At 43.1% G+C, this 12,814-nt stretch overlaps 1 pseudogene; it reads left to right on the top strand.

Moving 5' to 3' along the window:
* The first annotated feature begins 10,623 nt into the window (after positions 1-10,623).
* On the top strand, positions 10,624-12,584 carry LOC138848341 (egl nine homolog 1-like; annotated as a pseudogene).
* Positions 12,585-12,814: the final 230 nt, after the last annotated feature.

Raw genomic sequence — 12,814 nt, 5'->3', positions numbered from 1 at the left:
ATTTCTAACAAGTTTGACCTTTAACAAAAGTCCAGAACCAAGTCTCTTTATACATTGAATTGCATTTCCTCCAGGTTCTTATAGCATTTTCTTCATTTCCCTTTGAAACCACACCAGAATCACCCACTTTCATCCATGGTTGCTGTATGTACATTAAAACTATTGCAGACTGCACCCCTCTTATCAAGCATAAAATCTGCTTTTACATGTATAAGTATTTGTTAGAAAAGTATCCAAATATTAGTCCCACCGTCTATCTTTATCTTCTGCCCTAGCAAAATACTACAGCCTATGTTGGTCAAACAACATAAAATCATGGTGTTGGCTGATTTTGGTTTTGTTTATCTCTCTCTCTTTTGTGGATTGATTTCATCTCATCATTGCCTGAGTTATTTTTCCTTCAGTATGTGCATGCTGTGGGAGAGGGCAGTGTTCTCTTTTCCTATACCTAAGATTCCATTAATCATAAGAGGATGGCCACATCCTTATTGCCACATATAATAGTATGTTCTAAATACCTTATCTCAAAATGTCAACACTATAAGGGAAATTTTTCAACATACATATGATAACAGCATACAAAATGGTAGAAAAATAAAATATAGGTCCATTTTGGTGCAAGCAAATTTAAAACTACAGTTTTATATAATATAGATTTCCATAGACTTATCAAAACCTCCTAATATGAATAGATTTTTAAAAATTATGCAGCATAGTAAACATATCCTTTGTTTAATTCTCCACAAATGTGTTGAAGTGTGCAAGACATAAACATTAAGTCCATAATATATCAGAAAGGTGTATTTGTGGTGATCATGGTCAGAGGCTAAGGCTGGGTGTTCATTATGGAAAGCTAGACCAAGAAAGGAGGAGAGAAACCAATAAAAGTTTTATATTCTCAGAGAATGCAGCAATTTACATACATGTGACAGCTGACTTCTCATGATAGAAATTGTTAAAATGGCACAGATAGTAGCAACTTCCACCAGATTTCCTTTTTAGGCCTGGAAGCATAGTGTGTGTATTTTGGGAGAGTTCAAGGACTATCCCAAAAGCCTTAGCAGCTATTTTAAAATGATCACAACATAGGAACTGGGAGATTGATTTGCAGTTTATGTTAAGCCCTGTGATTAGGAGCATGCAAGGACAGGAAAAGTGAGTTGGTGTTTGTGGTACTGTCAATGCAGCTCAAGGCTCTAGAAATCATCTCGCACAATTCTGGTCCAGAGGTGTGATGAGAGGAGTTCTGTTGTAAATAGGCTTTAAAACATATTGCCAATTTGAGCATTCATTAATAGAGTGACCAATTTTTTGTCAATGAAAGTATCTGTGTGTGACATTTGATCTCCAGCATTAGCTTTTAGGTTGATCTGACAATTAGGTCAATCATTATGTCTCTTTGCCACAGTTATTATATTTTGTCACAAAATCTATGGATGATGATGACTGCATTAACCAAAACTGGTGTTATGTGAGCCACAGCATTTGTCACCTTTGGTTCATAGAAGAGCTTCCTTTTAAAGTTTGGGTCTCTGCTGACAGAGATTTTGGATTCCAAAAGCTTCCATAACCTTGGTAGCTCATGCCAAGAGCCTTGGGTGATCACTGATATCATACATGAGTGTTAATTGTTAAATTAACAACAGGAGTCACTGTGCACTAACTTCCCATGCAGGACTTCTGTCCTCAATGAGTTGTATTATGAGAATTAAGTTGTAAAACTTGTTCTCATGAGGAGTAAGTGCACAGTGACTCCTGTTGTTGACTTTACCAATTGACACTCCTGTCTATGGCATCAGTAGTCTCCCTATGCTCCAGTCATGAGTTTCCAAGGCTATGGAAGCCCTCTGAGTTCTCCGATTCTTATCTTGTTTAGACAAGGTCATAGTCAAAGTGGAGGTTCTCTCCTCCCTTCAGAGAAAGGTACCTCCTTCTTTGAAGACCTGTTCTTTCCACTGGGATCTCACTCGCAGAGATCTTTTGCCAGAGTGTCTTGGCTTTCCATGCCTGAAATACTCTCATGGGCTTTTCAGCCAGATCCGAATGCCTTTAGGGCTGATTCTGAGGCCAGAGTGCTATTTAGGACATCTGCCATTCTATGAGTCTGCTGAGTATCTCACTTCCCATGTTGGATCACTCTCCCCTTTATTTATTCTATCGGTTAGTGTTAGCAGGTACTAGACTTGTTTATGTGCTCCCTTTGACTCTTAGTCCTTTCATTATGATCAATTGTGAACTGAAATTGATCACTTGGAATAGTGAGAAGGCATTGGTACATGCCACCTTGATGGGATTGAATTGGAGTCCCCTGGTATGTTTCTAACTCTACCATTTGGGGCAAGTCAGCTTGAGCATGTCCCAAATTATACATCTCTTCCCTCTCTTATTCCCACTCTTATGTTTAACAGGGATCACATTTCAGTTAATTTTTAACACTTAAGAATAACTGTGTATTAATTACAGAATTAAACCAGTCGTATTAAGTAGAACAGACAAAAAAACTACTAAGAGGGATAATGTATTAAGTTGTTCATTAACAGTCAGGGCTATGCTGATCAAGTCACCATTTCCCATAGTGTCCATTTCACTTCAACAGGTTTCCTTTTTGGTGTTCAGTCAGTTGTCACCGATCAGGGAGAACATATGGTATTTGTCCCTTTGGGACTGGCTTATTTCACTCAGCATGATGTGTTCCAGATTCCTCCATTTTGTTGCAAATGACTGGATTTCATTGTTTCTTACTGCGGTATAGTATTCTAAAGAGTACATATCCCATAATTTCTTTATCCAGTCTACCGTTGATGGGCATTTAGGTCAGTTCCAGGTCTTAGCTATTGTGAATTGAGCTGCAATAAACATTAGGGTGCAGACCGCTTTTTTGTTTGCCAATTTAAATTCCTTTGGGTAAATTCCAAGGAGTGGGGTGGCTGGGTCGAACGATAGGGTTATCTTCAGGTTTCTGAGGAATCTCCAGACTGACTTCCATAGTGGCTTAACCAGTTTGCATTCCCACCAACAGTGGGCTAGTGTCCCTTTTTCCCCACATCCTCGCCAGCATCTGTTGTTGGTAGATTTCTGTATGTGAGCCATTCTAACCGGGGTGAGGTGAAACCTCATTGTGGTTTTGATTTGCATTTCCCTGATGGCTAGTGATCTTGCACATTTTTTCATGTGCCTGTTGGCCATTTGGATTTCCTCTTTTGAAAAATGTCTATTGAGGTCCTTGGCCCATCTCTTAATTGGGTTGTTGGTTTTGTTTTTGTGGAGTTTCTTGATCTCTTTGTAGATTCTGGTTATTAACCCTTTATCTGTTGCATAGTTTGCAAATATTTTTTCCCATTCTGTCGGTGTACTCCTCATTTAGGATCTCTGTCCTTAATGTGCTGTGTATTGAGATTTAATGCTATAACGAGTACTCAAACAATATATTTCACTTTGTGTTTCTATGGGGGTGCAAACTGTTGAAATCTTTACTTAATGTATACTAAACTGATCCTCTGTAAAAAAAAAAAAAAAAGAAATTATCAACTCCCAACTTGACTCTCACTGGGATTAAACATGACAATAGGTCTGATCTGATTTCACCATCATTTAAAAAAAATCATCTATTATTTTTCACTTTATGTTTCTGTGTGGGAGCAAACTGTTGAAATCCTTACTTAATGTATACTAAGCTGATCTTCTGTATATTAAGATAATTGAAAATGAATCTTGATGTGAATGGAAGGGGAGAGGGAGTGGGAAAGGGGAGGGTAGTGGGTGGGAGGGACGGTATGTGGGGGAAGCCATTGTAATCCATAAATCGTACTTTGGAAATTTATATTCATTAAATAAAAGTTAAAAAAAAAAAAAAACTTGTTCTCAGCTGGCACCATGGCTCAATAGGCTAATCCTCTGCCTGTGGCACTGGCACTCCAGGTTCTAGTCCTGGTCGGGGCACTGGATTCTGTCCCAGTTGCCCCTCTTCCAGGCCAGCTCTCTGCTATGGCCTGGGAGTGCAATGGAGGATGGCCCAAGTGCTTGGACCCTGAACCCCATGGGAGATCAGGAGAAGCACCTGGCTCCTGCCAGATCAGTGTGGTTTGCTGGCCATGGTGGCCATTGGAGGGTGAACCAAAGGCAAAGGAAGACCTTTCTCCCTGTCTCTCTCTCTCTCACTGTCCACTCTGCCTGTCAAAAAAAAAAACTTTTTCTCAAACAGTTGTGTGTGTGTGTGTGCGTGTGTGCAAATTGTTGAAATCTTTACTTAGTACAGAGTTGATATTCTGTGTATAAAGTTAATTGAAAATAAATCTTAATGGAGAATGGGACTGGCAATAGAAGAGGGAGGAGGAGGTGATGTGGAATAGGGGTGGGAGGGCGAGTATGGTGGGAAGAATCACTATATTCCTAATGTACTTATGAAATTTTTATTCATTGAATAAAATGTTTCTTTGGGAAAAACAAATATTTGGGTCTTTATTCTTTCCAGTTTTAAGAACAAGGCAAAATTGGGCTGCATGGGAAAGCAATGGGAATAATCACCCCTTTGTTAATTGTGTTTTATCATAAATTGCAATACTTGAAGCCTTTATAGTTCCTTATATTTGGCCATCTTACTCAGTGGATTTCCATGCCATCTAGCCAAATTTTAACTGCCAGAAACTTAATTTACTTTTAATTTGTTATTATGCTGTTAGAGTCACTCTGCCTCCTATGAAATAATTAGGTTCATTTGACTGTGGAATATTGAAGCATTGTTGTAATTAAAATGAAGTATAAGTGAATACATTATTTTTCTTCTGTTCTATTTTTGTAATTTTTCTAAGATCATATGTTTTATTTTTGTTTAAATTTAGGACTATCCCTAGGTAAAATAATAATTTGGGCCCCACTATTGATTTCATCCATGAAGTTTCTTTTTTTATTAGACAGGTAGAGTTACAGACAGTGAAAGAGAGACAGAGAAAGATCTTCCTTCCATTGGTTCACTGCCCAAATGGCCACCATAGCTGGTGCAACACCAATATGAAGCCAGGAGTTAGGTACCTCTCCTGGTCTCCCATGCAGGTGCAGGGCCCAAGCACTTGAGCCATCCTTCACTGCCCTTCCAGGCCACAACAGAGAGCTGGACTGGAAGAGGAGCAACCAGGACTAGAACCCAGTGCCTATATGGGATGCTGGCACCGCATTGTAGAGGATTTGCCAAGTGAGCCACGGTGCTGGCCCCAACCATGAAGTTTTGAAAATAGGTACATAATGGGGCCGGTGCTGGGGCGCAGTGGGTTAACGCCCTGACCTAAAGTGCTGCCATACCATATAGGCACTGGTTCTAGTCCTGGCTGCTCCTCTTCCAATCCAGCTCTCTGCTATGGCCTAGGAAAGCAGTAGATGATGGCATTGGGCCCCTCCTGACTCCTGGCTTCAGATCACCGTAGCTCCAGCGGTTGTGGCCAATTGGTGAGTGAACCATTGGATGGAAGATCTCTCTCTCTCTGCCTCTCCTGCTCTCCCTGTGTAACTCTGACTTTCAAATAAATAAATAAATCTTTAAAAAAAGAGAAAATAGATGCGTATTAGAAGCTGTGATAGTTAATTTTGATAAAGATTTATTTTATTTATTTGAAAAGCAGAAAGGCAGAGTTGGGGGAAAGAGAGAGAGAGAGAGAGAGAGAGAGAGAGAGAGAAAGAGAAAGATCATCCATCTGCTATTTCACTCCCCAAATGGCTGCAATGGCCATGGTTGGGCCAGTCTAAAACCAGGAGCTAGGAGCTTCATCTGGGTCTCACAAATGAATGCAGAGTACCAAGCTCTTGAGCCACCTTCTATTGCTTTCCCAGGCACAGTAGCAGGGAGCTGGATTGGAAGTGGAGCAGTCAGGTGTTGAACCAGCATCCATATGGGATAATGGTATCATAGGCACTGGCTTAACCAATTCAGCCACAATGCTGGTCTCAAAAGTTAATTTAGACCCTGTGCTGTGGAAACTCCAAAGTCCATCAGTATCCTTTTAAATCTGTTTATTATACCATTAAATATTTTAATTTCTACTTGGTTCAAAGTATGAACTTTTTAAAAACACATACATATATACAAGAATAATTTATTCATTTTTGTATTTTCTTTCCATTTCTCTGATTTCTAGATTTTAATGGAAATATTTTTAGTGTTTTATTTTTTCATTAATTTTATTTTTCTCTTTTTCTCATTTCAGCATTTAGGCACATTAAACCAGTTTTTAACTTCTATATTTCTTTGAAAATTGTTTTTGTGGAGCTTCTGGGTAGGTGCAGGTAAAGCAGTTAGGGATTGGGTATATGACTTTGCCAAAGTCACCATGACACATTACAACAAATGGGATGGTTTAAATCACCAGAAGTTGTTTCTCACATATTATACAATATTATGTATGGCCACCCTAGAAAAGCAATGCACTCTTATCTCTGCTTATATTCCCTACAGCCAACTAGATGGCCCCCACAATTTTCAGACAAACACAGATATTAAAAGTCATGGCTGGTGGACAGCACTGTGGGACAGTGAGCTAAGACTCCACCTGCAACACCAGCATCTCATATCAATACTGGTTTGTCACCTGGCTGCTCCACTTCCATTAGGCTGGTATTATGTTTATGGCCTAGAAAAGCAGTGGAAGCTGGCTCAAGCCCTTGGGCTACTGCATCAATGTGGGAGACCTGGGGGAAGCTCCTGGCTCCTGGCTTTGGATCAGACCACCTTCCAGCCCTTGGGGACATTTAGGGAGTGAAGCAGTGGATGTAGACCTTTCTTTTCTCTCTCTTTCTCTCTCTGTCTGTAACTGCTTCCCAAATAAATAAATAAATTCTTTAAAAAAAGAGATAATTGATATCACAGATATATAACAGATCACTGGGACTATTAACAGCAACTAATAAACCAACAGGTGGCAGCTCTACCTGGTATGCCACAGTGTTGGCCCCATCTTGCAGAAATTTAAGGAGTGAACTAGCACATGGTAGATTACTCTGTTTCTCTGCCTTTAATGAATTAAATAAATGAATAAAAATTTTTAAAATATAAAATAAAATTACAAAAAATATTTAAAAACAAGAATCGGCATGGGCATTTGGTGCAGCAGCTAAACACACACCAATTTTGATAACCATGTCCCATATCAGAGTGCCAGCTTTGAGTTCAGCAACCCCACTTGTGATTCAATTTCCTGTGAATGAACCCCCTGGGAGGCAGTAGGTGATGGCTCAAGTTATTGGGTCCCTGCCACACATGTGTGAGACCAGGATGGACTTCCTGGCTCCTGTGTTCAATCTGGCTGAGTTGCAGCTGTTGTAGGTTTTTTTTTTTTTGGAGGGGATGAAATAGCCAATGGGAGATCTCCCTCTCTCTGTCTCTCTGCCTTTCAAACAAACAAAAATCAATAAATAAGACTTTAAAAAAATAACAGAGAAAGCAATTGCAACCATATTACATACTAACCCACTTACATGGATAATCACTTTAAATGTACATTATCTAAATACACTAAAGATAGAGATTGACATGGGAAAAATAAAACCAAGACCCAACTTCATGCTGTCTATAGGAAAATCATTTAAATATACAGACACATGAAGGGGATTTGAAGTCATCTTGGCCAATCACATTTGGTGTAGGAATACATTCAAGAGGTATGTTATGCAACATGGTGAGAATAGTTAATAACAATGTGTCCTACTACAGAAAAATAAATAAGAATTTGGACTTTTAAGTATTCTCATCATGAAAAATAGGTACATAAAATAATGGGTATAGTAATAGCCTTGCTTTGTTCATTTACATTACATAAATATTTCCAAATTCCATTCTCATCAACTTAAGACACATATATATATACAACTGCCTAAAAATAAAAATATGCAGAAGAATAGTCCATTATAATATGAATCCAATGAAATGTAGAAAAACAGCATTCATTTCAGACTAATCAGAATTTAGGTCAGACTACTACAAGGGTTACACAGTGAGACAACCGGCAGTTCTCCAAGAAAACATTACAAAGCTTGCTACCAGTGCCCCTAAATAGAGCATTAAGATATGTAAGAGAAAACTTGTATAACTCTAAACAAAAATACAAATCCACCATTTGTGATAGTACAAATATATCAATGGTATAAATACCCAACCAGTGGCCATTAGTAACTAGGAATATGGTACCAAACAGAAATGTCAGTTAACACCAGGTGGAATAAATAATAAGGTCACTCTAAGTGCTGGGAAATCAAAAACTAACTAAATGCATAAGCATGAGAAGTTAGATACTTAATCCTTGTACTCCACTAAGACTGCCTATATAGAATTAAAATTTATTCACAACCTATAGCCTAAACATTAAATAATATTTTCATATTATTTAAAATTTAAAATTATTATAAAAATTACTGTGAAGAAATACATGAAAAATTAAGTAAAATAATATCACAAATATAAAAAATAAACCAAGAAGAACTCACTGCTGAGAGTAATAGATATTAAGCCACAAAAAATCATTGAAAAGAATCTTGACTCATTCACCAGTGGGGGCAGAGTTAGAAAGGATCAAGAAGACCCCTCAGGCCGACAATGCAGCATAGCAGATAAAGCTGCTGCCTGCATTGCCAGCATCCCATACAGGTGCCAGTCCGCATCCCAGCTGCTCCACTTCCAATTCTGCTCTCTACTATGGCCTGGGAAAGCGGGAGATACTCAAGTTCTTGGGGTCCTGCACCCCTGTGGGAGACCAGGAAGAACCTCCTGGATCTTGGCTTTGGATCAGTACAGCACTGGCAGTGTGGCCATCTGGGAGTGAACCAATGGATGAAAGACTTCTCTCTCTCTCTATCTCCCTCTCTCTCTCTGTCTCTCTCTCTCTCTACATCTCGCCTCTCTGTAACTCTGCCTTTCAAATAAATAAATAAATCTTAAAAAAAAAAAAAAAAAAAAAAACATGGCTGGTGCCACGGCTCAATAGGCTAATCCTCCACTTGTGGCACCAGCACACCAGTTTCAAGTCCTGGTCGGGGCGCCAGATTAAGTCCCAGTTGCCCCTCTTCCAGTCCAGCTCTCTGCTGTGGCCTGAGAGGGCAAGGAGGATGGCCCAAGTGCTTGGCCCCTGCACCCGCATGGGAGACCAGGAGAAACACCTGGTTCCTGGCTTCGGATCAGCGCAGTGCACCATCTGCAGCAGCCATTGGAGGGTGAACTAACGGTAAATGAAGACCTTTCTCTCTGCCCATGCTGCCTGTCAAAAAATAAAATAAAATAAAATAAAATAAAATAAAATAAAATAAAAACCTGAACTGACCTAGGCTCATTTATTTACCTGGGTCGCCATTCCATTAGTGTTTACATTATTAATCAAACTTAGCAGAAAACAAAAGATCCTCTTTCCTTCTACAAATCTTAGCATGGAGTAAACTCAGGTTCCAAAGAAAACAGCAGTGTAACATTCAAATCATGGCACACAGTTCCTACACAAGTGGGCAGACTGTGAATATACGGAAGCAAATTTCTACCAAAGACATGACATGGAATGAGTGCTGGGAGGCAGCCTGTGGAACCCACACTCAGGTTCCCCAGGCTCCAGGTCTTGGTGCTCACACTACCTGGGGTCGGCCTCCCCCACGCTCCATTTGTCCGCGTGGGATCTGTGCCATCCCAAGCCTGCACCAGCAGAAAATCCATCCCCACACCCTGCCCCTCATCCTTGGCCAAAAGTGTGTGGTAAATACACCATTGAGTCTCTGCTGTTACGTCATTAGCAACAAAAACACTGACTCAGACCCTAGGGAAAGCTATGGACCTGAGACCCTGGTGCCCAACTCAAGGAAATCAGGTCACGCGTGAGGTTCAGATTCTCCTTCTCCCCACACAACCTGGAGAGGTGAGGCCCGGGTTCAGGCAGAGTCTCTGCATGCTGAGACAGGGCAGCACACCAGGGCCCCAGCGGCCCACCCCTCTCACCTCCTTTGGGCCCGGGAACCTCACACTCCCCGTTTCCGTTGTCCAGGGACTCCAGGCATCCTCTCAGGGCCCTGTGCTGAGGGGAGTTCAGGGTAGAAATGCCTGGGCCGACTGGGGCTCTCGGGAGCAGAACCAGGAGCTGAACTCGGCGGCAATGGAAAGAGGATCTCCCAGGGTCTGCAGTGCTGCCCTGGGGTGCCTGATTCTACAGTCACAAAGGCGACACGACGTCACAGAGGATGCACCCAATCATCATCGTCCCTAGCCTGAGGGCGGACCCTTGGGTTTGTGCTGGGTAGGGGTAGTGAGAGGCGGGGCTTGGCCTCAGGCGTGAAACTTGGCCTTCCCGACAGCAGGGGGCACTGTCCTGCCCTCAGGATCCCATCTCCTGATATCCTGTTCAGACCTTGAATATTGAGCTTGCCATAATCTTCAGGTGATTACGGATTCTGGGCCTTTTTCTCTTTGTGTTCTTGGCTTATTTTTCTGTTCGGTCATTTGATTTTGTTAAATATGGATTTGAAGAGTATTTCTAATACAGATATTCATTTTCTGGATTGTACTTTGTCCGTTACCATTGTTTTCTATTTGCTTTTTATGCGTACCTGGTAACCCACTTGATTGTGTTGATCCTGTACCCAATAATTTTGCTTAATTCACCTATCAGCTCATATTTGGTTTTGGCTAATGTTGGATTATCTGTATATATACTAATATCATTAACATGTTAACAGTTCTGTTGCTTAAAAGCTTACCCTATACCTTAAATTTCCTTTTGTGTGCTTGATTTCCATAATTATGCATCCAGGACAATGTTAAAGAGAGAGAGAGGAAAAAGCCTTTTCAAGTTTATTCTCAGGGAAAAATCGTTTAGTGTCCTAAACCAAGCATATATGGGGCCACCACCCCCTTGAGCTCCCCTCGGCCCTCGCTCTCCCTCCTCCGCCCTCATGAGCCCCCAGCCCTGGTCACCACCAGGCAGCGGTGTCTGTGCGCATGCCCTGCGCTGCTCCACAAGCTGGGCCCGGCTGCCCGGGGTGGCGAGGCGGCGGCCTGGAAGGCTGCTGGTCTACCGCGCCCAGAGCAGAGACCCTGGTCCTCACGCAGGCCGTACACCCTCAGCCCATGCGTGATGAGGCGCTGAAACAGCTGCTGGCGCTGCGGGGCCATCCCCAAGGATGAGAAAGCGGCCTGGCCGAGGGCGGGGGAGCCGGCCTGCTTAAGGAGAGGGGCTGGCGGCAGGTGCATGGCGCAGAAACGTTCCCTGCCGCTCTCCCAGCTCCCAGGCCATGGACTAGGCAGTCCAGCCCCCACCTCTCCTGCTCGACCAACGCTGCCTCCACCAAGGGCAATGACAGCGGCGGGCCTTGGGGGCGGGGCCGGAGCAAGCGGGACCAGCAGAACTGTGAGCTGTGTGCCAAGATGGAGAGCCTGCTGTGCTGCGGCCTCACCAACGCCAGGACTGGAGGAAGCACGAGCTCGTGTGCCAGGGCAGTGGAGGCGACAATGGGCACCCGGGCAGGCCTGCACCACCCACTGCTTTGCCGCTGACCTGGGTCGGTGGGGACAGAGCAAGCGGGACCAGCAGTACTGTGAGCCCTGTGGGAAGATGGAGAACCTGCTGTGTTGTGGTCCCACCAGCGCCAGGACTGCAAGGAGCAGGAACTCCTGTGCCAGGGCAGTGAGGGCGCCTCTGGCTGCGGGGCAGGCCCGCACCAGCAGCCTGGCCTTTCCCACCACACCGCGGCTCAGGGCAGATGGGGCAGTAGCCCGGGAGGCCAGGAGATGCGCCCAAGGCAAAGGCCAAATCCGTGGCCCACCCAGCCATAGCCATGAACCCCAGCCTCCAGGGCCCGGCAGCGATGGCCTAGGCAGAGCCAGGGAAGGAGGAGCCGCTGACCTGCCCATTGCTGTATCAGGAGAAGACGAACCTGTACCCGCCTAGCAACATGCCCGGTGAGGGCCTGAGCCATAGCTGCGGTCTGCAGCCCAAAGGACAGATGAAGTCACTTCCGGCGCTGCCTTGCATGAACAAGCAGGGCATCTGTAGTGGACGACTTCCTGGACAAGATAGGCGACGAGATGTGAGTCCTGCATAGCACAGGCAGGTTCGCAGATGGCCAGCTGGTTAGCCAGAACAGCGACTTGTCCTAGGACATCAGAAGGGATAAGATTACCTGGATCGAGGGCAAGGAGCCAGGCTGTGGAACCACTGGGCTGCTGATGAGCAGCATGGACAACCTGATCCGCCACTGTAGCAAGAAGATGGGCAACTACAAAATCAATGGCCGGGCAAAAGCCATGGATGTTATCCAGGCAATGGGACAGGTTATGTGCAGAATGTTGATAATCCACATGAGATAGGAGACGTGTGACATGTATATATTATCTTAATAAAGAATGAGGTGCCAAGTGGAGGTATACTTCGAATTTTTCCAGAAGGCAAGCCCAGTTTGCTGACATTGAACCCAAATTTGCTAGACTGCTCTTCTTCTGGTCTGACCCTTGCAACCCTCATGAAGTACAACCAGCATATGCTACAAGGTGTACAGGAACTGTTGGGTATTTTGATGCAGATGAGAGACCAAGAGCTAAAATAAAATTTCTAACAGGTGAAAAAGGAGTCTGAGTCAATCAGTAAATATGTCTTACCATCGGTTCACTACAATAATTGTTGACACTGTTAACTTATGAATACAAATAAATGGGATAAATAAAAATAGAAAACAACTGTGCATTTTAATAAGGGAAAGATACAACTGTTTTGTGGAGCATCATACAAGAAGATTTCACTCTTGCAGCTTTGTACTGCATGATCCATTCAGAATCTGTGATTGCTTATGGGAGGAAGGTAATCTA

The sequence above is a fragment of the Oryctolagus cuniculus genome, unplaced genomic scaffold (assembly GCF_964237555.1).
Source record: "Oryctolagus cuniculus unplaced genomic scaffold, mOryCun1.1 SCAFFOLD_83, whole genome shotgun sequence".
NCBI classification, from domain to species: Eukaryota; Metazoa; Chordata; class Mammalia; order Lagomorpha; family Leporidae; genus Oryctolagus; species Oryctolagus cuniculus.
This window is presented reverse-complemented; position numbering and strand designations above follow the sequence as displayed.